The sequence below is a fragment of the Mustelus asterias genome, chromosome 8 (assembly GCF_964213995.1).
Source record: "Mustelus asterias chromosome 8, sMusAst1.hap1.1, whole genome shotgun sequence".
NCBI classification, from domain to species: domain Eukaryota; kingdom Metazoa; phylum Chordata; class Chondrichthyes; order Carcharhiniformes; family Triakidae; genus Mustelus; species Mustelus asterias.
In genome coordinates this window covers 71,870,625-71,885,078 of record NC_135808.1, presented here as the reverse complement: position 1 = coordinate 71,885,078, position 14,454 = coordinate 71,870,625, and positions in this window count along the sequence as shown.

The following is a 14,454-nucleotide window of genomic DNA, read 5'->3' as shown; positions in this document are numbered from 1 at the left end:
ACTCTTGCATAGTAAAAATTCATCTGTTTAAACCATGGAATCTTGTGGCTATATTCTTTTAGCCAATAACTGGGATTTATTTTTTTAACCGGTGCTGACAGACCCACATGGCAATGCCCCTCGGTATTCACCTAGGATGTTCATGGCCTGTTGCACTCAGCACAACATTGTGCAGCGATGAGATTTAGACCTATAGGATGAACATGGTGAAGACCTCAGATCCTCTTTGAATAATTCAAAGGAAGGGATGGTGGGCAGATGATGGAGGTGAGTAAAGCAAAACGTCATCAGCTACTCACTGGTCCAGGATGCCAGAGGTGCCCCAACTAATGCCAGATTCACTTAGACTGCACCAATGGGTCAATGTCTGAAGCACATGTAATGGCCACTCCTCCATAACGCTAGACTAGAGAATCATGGATTATTGGGGCAGATGGCAAACTGGAGTTGAGACTAAAACCAGATCAACCATGATCTTATTGAATGGCAAAACAGGCTTGAAGGGCTGAATGGCCTATCCCCGCTCCTAGATCCTATCTTCTTATATCCCACCATTCCCCATATGCAACTGAGCAATTCTGTAAACAATCAACCACTCCTTGCGCATGTCCACATCGACATCTTCCCATTCATTATAAAGCACATTAAAAGATGGCTTGCCATCCAAAAACAATGAACAAGGGTAATAGGGAAGTGGTGCAAAGGAAATAAATTGACAATTGAGCTAAAGAATAGAAACTTAATAACATGACATTTTCCCATGTGAAACTACAAAGATTTACTCCTTCTTCTCTTACTGCCCCTAGATTGTGCAATCCCCGTGGTTTCAGCAGAGACACTCTTAGCCAATATCCTATGGATCTTGAAGCATTTGAGGACCCCACCAAGGACAGCTCCACCTGTAATTGTGCAGGGGCACACCAAGCCACTGGGACATGAGGCAGCATTTCTAATACTGAGTGGTAGGTGGAACAGAGGGCGTGCAGCTGTGAGTAGTGGAAGTGTTTTAAGCTGATCTTCCACTTCCATGTCACCTCTCACTCTCAACCCCCTCATGGCTGAGCTACATTCTATTCCCTCCGTTCTGCTGAAGAAAAGTTTAGCACTGTCACCCTATTTAAAACAGACATGTTGGCATCCAGAATTAGCTCAACCATACTCAAGGTCTACATTTGATTGCTGAATTGGAAGTTGCACCAAGCTGGTCGCTGCATCCATAGAAGAAGACATCATTGAACATTCTATGCTGTCCATTGTTATCCCTTTCTCCACCATCTGCTCTTACTCAATGGATGAAATTGGAGTCTCCAGCTGAAAATGATCTGTTGGACTGGTCCCACTGAGATGCATGTATCTACCCGAGTGAATGTAAGCATGAACTTTGCGACCATGCACCCACAGAACAAATGAGCTCCTCTGAGGAAGATCTCAGTGTCCTCACTCTCCACTGATTACAGCTGCACGTGTGAAGGCCCTGATAGAAATAAGTGATGTGAATGCGTACTGACAGGGCAAGCCTGTCGCATTGTCTCACAATGAAGGCAATCATATTTCACTCTGCTGAAATCATGACTGATTGTTATATGACATGTGGGTCCCCACCATTCCTGGGGGGACATCATTGACCAGAAGCTGTATTGGACCAGCAATATAAATATTGGACCTACAAGAGCAGATCACAGGCTACGTATTCTATGGTGAGTAACACACCTCCCAATTTCCCAAAGATCTATCAGGCAGAAGTCAGGAGTCTGATGGAATCTGCTACGCTTAGCTGGATGAGTGTGGCTCCAACAAAACTCAAGAAGTCAGACACCATCCAGGAGGAAGAAGTCTGTTTGATTGGCACCCATAGGAAGAGTCCAAAGATGTGCGGGTTAGGTGGATTGGCCATGCTAAATTGCCCCTTCGTGTCAGAGGGACTAGCTAGGGTAAATGCATGGGTTTGTGGGGATGGGGCCTGGGTGGGATTGTGGTCAGTGCGGACTTGATGGGCCGAATGGCCTCCTTCTGCACTGTAGGATTCTAAGAGAAGTATGGGTGTTTGCAAGGTAAGTACGGTGAGCGATACAACAGAGTAAGCTTTGACAAGACAGAGTGATGGGCTGGAGTGAATATGCAAATTCACTCACCTTTCCTGACCTGGTGAGGATGTTGAAGTGCTTCTTGCACTGAGTTCAGGAGCATGGAATAATGCTCCTGTTACTGAACCTCAGGGACACCTGCAGCCACACTTTTTTTTCCTGCAGCCACAGGTTTTCTCCTTGCGTTACTGTGGGAGGTTATAAAAGTCAAAGGAAGTTCAAAACCTTTTGATTTGAAGATACTGGGCGGAATTTTACTGGCATGTCCACCCGAGGTTCGTAGGATCCCGCCCGAGGCCAACGAAGAATGCTGTTCTCCGAGCCTCGCCCGCCCTTGGAATCGGGCAGGCGTGCCAGTAAAATTCCAGCCACTGCGTTCATTTATTTAAAAATATTGATAACCTTTCAAAGCTCCTGCTAGCACACCGAGTGATACATCAGGGACCTAGGTGTGCAAGTCCACAAATCCTTGAAGGTGGCAACACAGGTGGAGAAGTTGGTGAAGAAGGCATATGGTACGCTTGCCTTTATAGGACGGGGTATAGAGTATAAAAGCTGGAGTCTGATGATGCAGCTGTATAGAACGTTGGTTAGGCCACATTTGGAATACTGCGTCCAGTTCTGGTCACCGCACTACCAGAAGGACGTGGAGGCGTTAGAGAGAGTGCAGAGAAGGTTGACCAGGATGTTGCCTGGTATGGAGGGTCTTAGCTATGAGGAGAGATTGGGTAAACTGGGGTTGTTCTCCCTGGAAAGCCGGAGAATGAGGGGCGATCTAATAGAGGTGTACAAGATTATGATGGGGATAGATAGGGTGAAGGGTGGGAAGCTTTTTCCCAGATCAGAAGTGACGATCATGAGAGGTCACGGGCTCAAGTTGAGAGGGGCGAAGTATAACTCAGATATTAGAGGAATGTTTTTTACACAGAGGGTGGTGGGAGCCTGGAATGCGCTGCCAAGTAGGGTGGTGGAGGCAGACACGCTGACATCGTTTAAGACTTACCTGGATAGTCACATGAGCAGCCTGGGAATGGAGGGATACAAACGATTGGTCTAGTTGGACCAAGGAGTGGCACAGGCTTGGAGGGCCGAAGGGCCTGTTTCCTGTGCTGCACTGTTCTTTGTTCTCTGTCATTAAAACAGGCACAGCCAATGGCTGTCCTGATGACATTCTAAGAAGTTTTCCTCTATTTTCCCAAATCCAAACTGGTGCAAATTCCTGCTTAGTTAGCACCCAGTGAGGACATATGCCAGGACTTGTCCTTTCTTCCCTCCTCCTTGATTGAGTGCAACAGGGTGTTTCGAAATTTATAAGGATGAAAGTCTTAATTCAGTGTGTACTTAACATGCTGTTTGCGAAGAACTCAGTCTGACAGGCTTTCTTGAGTTTAAACACAAATAGTTAGCTTCTATTGAATTTCCAAACCCACCCGCAAATATAAATATATATACTAAAGAACCCCAAAAAGCTTTTGAATTCATCCAAGTCTGGTTGTATCATTTTTTTTGAGAGTGACAAAGGTTCTGTTATTAATGTTTTAATACTGAATGGCCCTTGTCTTTATTTTGAACAGCATTTCAGTCGAAAACTTCCTTTAATTCAAATGTTACTTGTTCAGTTAAAGTTTTCTGATTATTTAAATAAAATACTTTGGTACTTATAAACTTAAAGTGAGTGTCAGGCCTTTATATTAATGAACCTCTAACCGTCAATTAAGAACAGATAACGCCTTCCCAAATAACTAAGCAGATTACGATGTGAGGTAAAGGGGATTAACCTCTGTGTCGTAACGGATTATAAATATTTATAAATATAAATATCAAAATATTTAAAAAGATAAACACCCATCCAGACCTTTGCAACACAAACGCATACACAATTATGCAAAATTATGGGTGGAGGGTGGAAATCTTTTCCCATTGGCCAGATTCTGCACTTGGAAGATCATTAATTTTGCATCAGAGAGTTTCCCTCCGAACATCTTGGCTGGCCAGCAGCTGATTCCTCCTGCACCGTCGGTTGATGGGTTGGAAGGTCCTGGCACCATATTTAAACACCAGCCCAGGACACTCTTACCTCTCTCTTCACCTGTCTACACCAGACCGTGCAGCATGTCGGCAATCCAGGGGGAAAAGGCTAGCAGCCTCGAGAAGATGTCTGTTCCTCGATTCAACCACCACCCTGTACCCACCAAGCCCATCTCCAGCCCATGTCCCACTTGAACCTTTACCCATTGCATCTGGAATCTTCATACATCCTCGTCCAGTAAACGATGTGATATCCCTTTGACTCCCTTGTTTGTGAGCTTCTCATGCAGCCTTGTTGGGGTCCAGCTTCCCTCCCCTCGGTCTTCCCTCTGCCTTCCATTGTTGGTCTTCTTCATCCACCTCCTTGTCCCTCTGCCTCCGAACATGAGCCCTCCCCCCGCCCCACTTCACCCTCATGGCACAGCCTTCCTTCCACATTGCCCCCTTGTCCTCGTCAGGCAACCCTCCCCCACCCCATCCCCAATTTCACCTCGCACTCCACCCCCAATCGTGCTTTCGACCTTCGTTATGGTGGCTGCAAGAGTCCTGCAACACAGTGCTGTCCAGACAGACACTGATGTGTAGCCCTGGAGCGGGGGAAAGGAGACCCCTGTACTCCCCAGCCCCAGGTGCTGTACTGATCTGACTCGGTGACACAGGAGGATCCATGGGTCCAGCAGCACAGTGCTGTCCATGAAGACCAACCTGGCATAGTGGAGGGCAGGGACCATCTGCCTGCCAGAGTGGTGAACAGCACAGCAGCAGCAGTGCAGCAAAATGACAGAAAGGCTTTGTTGCACTGACCTCAAAGTCTCTGGCGAACTGTGGACCATGCTACTCCTTAGCAATTGGATTTTAGACCCTTGCAATTTCACGTTGGCGCGACACAAGATTGGAGGTTCGGCAGGATACAGGGGGCCAGCTGTTTTTAATGAGCATTCATGAAATGCAAATGAATGCAAATATAGTTCACGCCATCTGCTAATGGAAAGACTGAGCCACCATTAACCCGCCATTGGGAAAATTGCAACGTGATTTTACATTGGTGGGTTTCTGACTTTTTGACTCCCGCTAGACTCTCTACTCCTGCCCACCAACAAACCCACCACAGGCAAGGGTGGGAGGGTCTGCCCTATAAGTTACAGTAGTAGAGGTTAACTTTTGGCCACTTTTGGCCAAATTAAGATTCAATGATAAATGGCAAAAAATAGATAGTTCACTGTTTATAAGTTCTCTGCTGTTGTTTTTTGTTGAGGCAGTTCTTCATTTTTCTTATTCTTTTCTGGACATGCTGCTTTGGAATTTTTAAATGTCCTTCAGAACTTCCTTACCTGTTGACCCCAGTACAATATAAGCAGGCAGAGTTCCTCCTGACTGTATTTCTCTATTTCTATGATGTGTTCCCTAAATGTTACAAAGATAGACAATCGATACAGTATGGGCGGCACAGTGGCACAGTGGCTAGCACTGTTGCCTCACAGCGCCAGGGACCCGGGTTCAGTTCTGGCCTCGGGTCACTGTCTGTGTGGAGTTTGCACATTCTCCCCGTGTCTGCGTGGGTTTCCTCCGGGTGCTCCGATTTCCTCCCACAGCCCAAAGATGTGCAGGTTAGATGGATTGGCCATGATAAATTGCCCCTTAATGTTAGGGGGATTAGGAGGGTAAATATGTGGGGAAACGGAAATAAGGCCTGGGTGGGATTGTGGTCGGTGCGGACTCGATGGGCTGAATGGCCTCCTTCTGCACTGTAGGGATTCTATTCTATTCTATTCTATAGAGCTCTAAACCTGAGACAACAGAGAGAGAGATGCTATTATTAGTCTATTTGCAGACCTCTTCTCCTTCTTCTGTTATGGTAATGAACTGACAAGCTTAATATCATAGCTTTACACAATGGGGTTTCAGCCATATGACAGTGACTGTTGGGACACAATGGAGGGTGATCTGTGTTCATGAAATAAGCTTTGATCTTCCATTTCAAAGCTGTAAAGATGCCATCAAAACTGACAGGGGGATGTGTGCAGCCCACCATTGGCTGGCAGTGGGATCTTCCAGCCCCCCTGCTGTCACTGGATTTTCCCATTGTTCACACCCTCCGCCACTGGGGAGCCTGCGGCCATTGGGGAGGGGGTCACCATCGGCAGGACTGGAAGATCCCGCCAACAGGGACTGTCAGAAAATTTCAGCCAAAGGTTACAAGCTGCAGCTTGAGTGGCAATTAAACTCTGAGCTCACCCCTAGATTACTCAGCGTTAATATAATTGTGTGTGCTTAAAGGGAGACAGTCTTTACCTTGGCAGCAGAATGATACTTTATAAATGATACATGGTATAATGTCATCTTTAAGAGTGTGAGCAATGTCACAAGACATCTACATTTGCAGATAGGACCAAGAGTTTAAAGATATAATTACGTAATTCTGGAAAAGACAAACAGGAACACAGCTGATTCACTTCACAATCGAGAGATAACTGTTAGCATCAGTTAATAAATCCAGAACTGAAATTGCCAAGCGACAATAAAATGAACAGAAGCCTTGGTAAAGTAGAGAAGAGAAGATTAACACCACTGAGAAAGAGGCTCGAGAGAAAAGTGATAGAAAGAGAGCAATTGCCATGTCCTCAGGTGTAAAGAACAAACCTTGCAAAAGATCAAGATTCAGACATCAAGTCGAGGGATAAAACGGCAGAATCAATTCAATTATAAAATTGATGCAGGTGACTGAATAGAGTAGAAGTATTGAAACTCTTGTTTTAACTGAGCCCAGCAATACTGAATTTAAAAGACAGTGAGTCAAATGATGAATTACTATTTAAATCTCAACTGGACAATTTTCATGTCACATTTTAACCAGTTCAGCTGCAATTAGTTTCTCTCCCCAGGCTTCAGATTGAGCATTACGAACAGCCTTTTTTCTCTCATGTCATGAATTCAAGGGGATATCAGCAAGCAGTGCTGGAATATTCTTTAAAGCAATGCTGGTACATTCTCCTGAATTGAAATACCACAAAATTATAAATACACTCTGAAGCACACAGGCAGTTTATCTACCTCATCCTAAAATTTACATGTTCTGGATACTGGATACTGCAAAGACTATTGGGCATGACAATATTCCAGCAATACCCAGAACTAACTGCGCCCCTAGCTAAACTGTTTCAGTACAGCTACAACACTGGCATTTAACCAGCAATGTGGAAAATTGCTCAGGTATGTCCTGTCCACAAAAAGCAGGACAAATCCAACCCAGCCCATTACCACCACAACAGTCTACCCCAGACTATCAGTAAAGTGAAGTGGCGGAAAGTGTTGTCGATGTGCTTTCAGGTGGAACTTACTCAGCAGGTAGTCTCAGTCAGGAGTATGATGGAATACTCTCCACTTGCCTGACTGAGTGCAGCACCAACAGCACTAAGGAAGCTCAACACCAAAGAGTACAAAGCAGCCCACTTAATCGGCATCCCAGCCACTACCTTCAACATCCAATCCCTCCACCACCAGGAGTGTGTACCCTCTACAAGATGCACTGCAGCAACTCACCAGGATTCCTTTGACAGCACTTTGCAAACCCATACCTCTACCACCTAGAAGGACATCAGATGTACGGCAGCACCACCTGCAAGTTCCCCTGCAAAAACACACACCATCCAGACTTGGAAATGCATCACTGTTCATTCACTGTCACTGGATAAAAATCCTGGAACTACCTCCTAAAGTTAAACTTAAAGTTATTTATTAGTCACAAGTAGGCTTACATTCATACTGCAATGAAGTTACTGTGAAAATCCCGAACAGCATAATGGGTTTAACCTACACCACATGGATTGCAGCAGTTCAAGAAGGCGGCTCACCACCACCTTCTCAAGGGTAATTAGGGATGGGCAATAAATATTGGCCAAGCCAGCGATGCCCACATCCCATGAACAAATAAAAAAATAATGGTGGGACGATTATAATTGCTGTTGGTCAAAGAATATGTGGGACTGGAGGGGATCAGTGACATAGGAAGTGGCAAAGGCATAGAGCGGTTTGGAAACAAAAATGAGAATTTTAAAAATTGAGTTGTGGCTCGACTGGAAGCAGTCAATGAGCACAGGGGTAATGGGTGAACAGAACTTGGTGCTAGCAAAGATTTGGAAAACCTCAAGGATGTATGTGGCTGGTTAGCCAGGAATGCATTGAAGGAGTTAAACCTGGTTGAGTATTGAATGGGGTTTTAAGGTCATTATTTACTGAAAGCAGGCTCATTATTAAATTTGAACACTGTAGTTTTGTCCTCATTTTTAATATATACCAGGCATTCCATTTTTTAAGCCAGTACAAATCATTTCTCAGTAAGCTGAGGAAATGATGACACACACATCATTAATATCTTTCCCTGAATGCCATACCACAGTGTATCTCATGGTCAGGTTACCACAGAAACACAGACCTTAAAAATACTCTAAACTAACAGCAAAAATGGAAAGGAATAATAAATACTCCAGTGTTCTCCACGCTCTCTTTACTACCATCGATAACAAGGAGAAAGATATTTTTAACCGACAAAGATCTGGAACATATTAATAACAAATAGACAGCCTTGGACAGGTACATAATTATCATTGGCTTCATTATTTCATCTGATTTCGGTCACTCCGGGGAATAGCAAATAGTTGTCCTAATTTTTTTCACTAAATGAATGCCTTCCTTGGTTTTAGTAAGGTTAAGGAGTCCAATTGATTGCCAATTAAATAGTAAAGGGAGACATTTCCAGCATTGTAAACTCAACTTGCAGCAAAAATACAGGGTAGCAAACAGGACAGGCAAGGAAGAGATTGTCAGTTTAGACAATCTTCGACTATGTTAACATTGTCCTATCTTCTTAATGTTTTGGTTAAACTGCATGCTTGGTACCAGTCTTTTATTGAATTGGATAGGGTGGGGAAGAAGGAAGGACAGAGACCATCAGGTCAGTCTATCCAAGGAGGAGATTCAAGTTGCAGGAACTCTGCACCTTTCAATGTTGTGGCATTGAAATGTTCACCATGTACATTATTCATTCCTCTGCTTAGTTGAGTCCTACAAATTACACATTTCTCTTTGTGTTTCATTCACTGCCATTTTTCATCCAGGAATGCAGACTTTCAAGAAGTTCTTCTCTTCTCTCCAACAGGATTTCCATTTGTTTCTTCTACCTTGTTTACCTTCATTGGTTTCTTTGGTTCTCTACTCATGTTTGAGCAGAACTACCCTTTTCATAGAATCATCATAGAAACCCTACAGTGCAGAAGGAGGCCATTCGGCCCATCGAGTCTGCACCGACCACAATCCCACCCAGGCCCTACCCCCACATATTTTACCCGCTAATCCCTCTAACCTACACATCCCAGGACTCTAAGGGGCAATTTTTTTTTTAACCTGGCCAATCAACCTAACCCGCACATCTTTGGACTGTGGGAGGAAACCGGAGCACCCGGAGGAAACCCACGCAGACATGAGGAGAATGTGCAAACTCCACACAGACAGTGACCCGAGCCGGGAATCGAACCCGGGACCCTGGACCTTTTGCTCTGGCAGCTCTGATGAAGAGTCATCCAGACTCGAAACATTGGTTCTATTCTCTCTCCACACATGCTGTCGGGCCAGCTGAGTTTCTCCAGCATTTTCTGTTTCAGATTCCAGCATCTGCAGTATTTTGCCTCTACCTTCCCTTTTGTTCTTCCACCCAGCTCCACCCATTTTTCACTTGCTCACAACCTTTCCATCTTTCCTCAGTTCTGACTCAGAAAATGTTGGGTGGGAGTCTCCCAAAAAAATTCGAAGTGTTGAATTCATGTAAAAGCTGGAGTAAATCCCGTTGTTTTTTCAGTGGTATTTTTAAAATGAATCTCCCACACTCTGCGCACTGCAGAGTGCATTCGTGTGGATCACTTGAAAAATCACTGGGTGGGGTCTATTCCCGGTGGAGAGGCTGGCAGCATCGCGTTGAGTGGGCCACTGCTCATGCGCCGATCTGTCAGCGCCGAGATCTACGCATGCACGGTGGCCCCTGTCTGCCGACTTCCCGATTGATCCCAGCCTGATCGTTGGCCAGCCCCGCGGGTCCCCCACAGCCCAATTGCTGCCTCCCCCAGGCGTGTCCGGGCCAACCTCGACCACCCACCCACCCCCAGCAATCCATATCACCCCCCACCACCCGCAGTCCTGACCCCACCCCCCACCCTGATGGCCAGCCCCAATCGCTGGCCTTCCTTCTTCTGTCACTGATCCCGAGTGCAGAGTGGCAGCGGGACCCTCCCATCCCCACTCCCTCCAATCCCCTCCAGAGACCCCCTTCTAGCTTTGCCCTCTATAGGCCCCGCCCATTGGGGCCCGTCCCATCAAGCCCCACCCCAGTTGGCCCCACTCCCTTAGGCATTGCCACTTTGCCCCTTGGGCAATGCCAGGGGCCACTCCCCCCCTTACCCCTGACTGAGACCCCCTTCACTCCAGCAGTGTCGGGCTGCCAGCTCCCCGCAAATGGGGAGCTATTGTAAACCCTGCTGAAGTGAAACACTCCTGGCCAGGGTGGGGTGGGGGGGATGGGTGGGTGGGGGGGGGGAGACTGTCCCAAAAATTTCACTCCTGAGCCTGCAAATAAAAGGGAAATTATACTAAAACAGCATTAGAATAATTTATTGAGCTCCGCGCTGATTTCTGGCACGGAGCTGACGACACCGGAAATCCGGTGTCCGGAGACTTGCCGGGGCCGTGGAGCTCAGCGGGGAGCCCGCAAAATGGCCTCTGCTTGAGTCTCCTGACCCACTGGGCTACAGAAGCAGTGCAGTGGGCTGGGAGAATCACCCTCGTTAACTCTGTTCTTTGCTCCAAAGATGCTGACGGACCTGCTGAATGTTTCCAACATTTTCTGTTTTTATATATCTAACCAGAATCTTCACAGAATCTGTTCAGGTAAAAACACAGCCCCACATTTCACGAGAAGGTTAATGTTGCCCACATGGAGGCTTTGAGGGTCAAAAAGACCCACAAAAATGTTCATGTTGTGCCTAAAAAGTTTATTATTGGGGTTTATGTTGTGTTGATTAAGGTGAAGTCTATTAGATAGGGATGTGTTTAAGTCCTGTGATGGATCAGTTTTACTGAAAGGTCAGTGTCTGTGATTTAACAGTAATTCTAAAAGGAAACAAAAATCCCACACATCCTTTAGACATTTTGAACTGTTGGCTGACACAGAGTTTCTGAACTAAAAACACAAAAGAACTGGTCACATAGCGGGTTAGAGCATCTCAAAACTTAAAAGTTTAAAAAGGTTGACTCCCCCTCATTTCTTTACTGCCAATGGCCAAGTTATTGGAGGTGAACACCAGCAAACGTATTTTAATTGCACGCGCGTGGAATTTTGATTTTCTTCATTCAAAAGTGATGGTGAAAGTGTAACCATGACTGCCTAGGTCCTCAGTTGCACCCTCAGTCAAAGCTGAAACTGCTCATGTAGGAGACTGAAATAATGGGAGTTTTCGAATCCTGCGTGTCCACCATATTATATCCATCTCCACACTGCAATGCAACGCTATAGCAAAAATGATCGCCCCCTGTTAGACTTGCTGATCGATCTTTATGGTTTTTCCAAGTTTATTGTAACGAATGAGGCATCACATGTAACTCGAGTATAGGAATGCTTTGATACTCTGAAGCATGAGTATACTGTTGTGAACTCATGTCTCAGCAGTAAACCAGATTAAAACCATACACAGCTTTTCGTATCTTCATTCAAGGGTAGTTTCTTGGAAAGCCATCGGATGGGATTTTCCGGCCACACTCGCCCCAAGACTGGAAAATTCTGCCCGAGGTCAATGGGACCTTTGCATCGTCCCCCTCCACACCACCCCCCCATCCCCTGCCTGCTACGATTCCTGTGGCAGACCGGACAGGAAAATTCCATCCATTATCTTTAAAGTCATGGACCTTGATGTTTTCTCTAATCATAGTTGTTAAAGCCATCAATAATTAGTGATGAACATCACTGCTGCTAATTGCCAGAATGAACTGTGTCCACAAAGTCGGTTGTCCCTTCCTTGGTCTCAGTCCGGGGGCAGAAAGATAAAAGTTGCTGCAATGAAAAAGATGGTGAGACTTCCCCAATTCGTTAAAATGCTATTGACACCATTACCAGGTTTACAGAACACAACAACCAGCCCAAACCTGCTCGAATAGAAAGATAAGTCACAGAGATTTGTATACAAAGCAGGCAGCACTATTATTTTAATGAATGTTTCTCATCTTCTCTCCTTAGATGTTGTCCAACTCTCCTTCAACTTTGCTGTCATCACCCCTCTCCAAAAAAAAACCCTTGATCCTCTCCGTTCTTGGAAAGTACTGACACATCTCCAACTCATTTCACTCCAAAGTTCTGGAATGTCTTGTGGCCTTCCAAATTCATTCTCATCTTTCCTGGAACTGCATGTTTGAATCCCGAGAATCAGATTTCCATTCCTGCCACAATACCAAAATATCCCCGGGGGCGGCACAGTGGTTAGCACTGCTGCCTCAGTGCCAGGGACTCAGGTTCAATTCCAGCCTCGGTTGACTGTCTGTGTGGAATTTGCACATTCTCCCCATGTCTGCGTGGGTTTCCTCCGGGTGCTCCGGTTTCCTCCCACAGTCCAAAGATGTGCGGGTTAGGTTGATTGACCATGCTCATTGGCCAATTGTGTCAGGGGGATTAGTAGGGTAAATACATGGGGTTACGGGGATAGGGCCTGGGTGGGATTGTTGTTGGTGCAGACACAATGGGACGAATGGCCTCCTTCTGCACTGTAGGGATTCTACGATTCTATGATTATCAAAGTCACAAATGAAATGCTATGTGACTGTGACAAATGTAAACTTTCCTCATCCTCCTCAACCTGCCCTGCAGTCTTTGACAACTTGGCCACACCATCTTCCTGCAAAGCCTCTTTACTGCTGTCCAGCTGAGTGGGACTGCGGATTTCATTTTTACTTATCTAATCATAGCCAGCGAATCACTTGCAATGGCTTCTCTCCCTGCTCCGATAACTCTACCTCTGGTGTCCCCCAAGGATCAATCCTTTTCTCCCTGCTATTTCTCACCTACATGCTGCCCATTTACAACATCATCCAAAGGCATGGAATTAGCTTCCACAAGGTACACTGACCACACCCAGCCTCACCAGCACCTCAATCGATTCCTGCACTGTTTGAAATGATCAGACTGATTATCCAATATCCGGGTACTAGGTGAGCAGAAATTTCCTCCAATTAAATATTGGGAGGACTGAATTAATTGCTTGGGTGCCCACTTCAAGCTCCGTTCCCTAACTACCGACTCCATCCATCTCCCTGACAACAGTCTGAAATTAAGCCAGTCTGTTCGCAGCCTTGGTGTCACATTTGATTCTGAAATTAACTTCTAATCATATGTTTATGCATCTCTAAGACCTTCCATTTCCACCTCTGTAACATTGTGCAACTACACCCCTAACTCAGCTCACCTACTGTTGACCCCATCGTCTGTGCCTTTTTTTTACCTATAGATTCAATTATTCCAATGCATTCCACATTCTTCCCTCTGCACACTGGAAGATCCTCCAGAACTGCTGCTGTGTGTGTCTTAACTCGCACCAAGCCCTGTCCTGTGCCCCCTGGCCTACATTAGCTCCCAATCAAGCAACAACCTGATTTGAAAATTCTCAACCTTGTTTTCAAATCCATCCATAATCTGACGGCCTTTCTATATCTCTGCAGTCTCCTCCGATCCCACAACTCTCTGTGATATCTGCGCACTTCGGATTTTGGCCTCTTTTGCGTTCCCAATCGTAACTGTTTTATCTTTGGTGCCTTCAGCTGCCTCGGCCCTTCCCTCTTCAATTCTCTCTGCTCACCACTCACCTTTACCTCTTTCAACAAGGTTTCTGACAACCTACATATGTGACCAGTCTTTTGGACACTTGACCAACATCTCCTTCCGCAGATCAGTGTCATCCTTTATAATTTTCCTGTGTTGGGATGTTTCAATACATTAAAGGCATTTTCTAAATCGAGCTTGTTGTCTCTACAAATAGTGGAAGGTGGTTAAAATATACAATGTTGGGATCAATTGTAACCCTGTGTAAGTGAGCGAGATTTTAACTCTTTCAGATCGATCTGCTTAGACAGAGTTAAAATCAGGTCCAGTGAAGGAGTTTCGAGCGAGTTAAAATCTCGCCCACCATATTCAGAATTTGTGCGTTACATGGGATCCTTAGATCAGCCTCCAGTTTCCCGGCATAACAGGGGACAGTTTAATGGTCTGGAGGCAGGCTGAGGGTTAATGCTCCAACTAGGCTGAGGGTTAATGTTC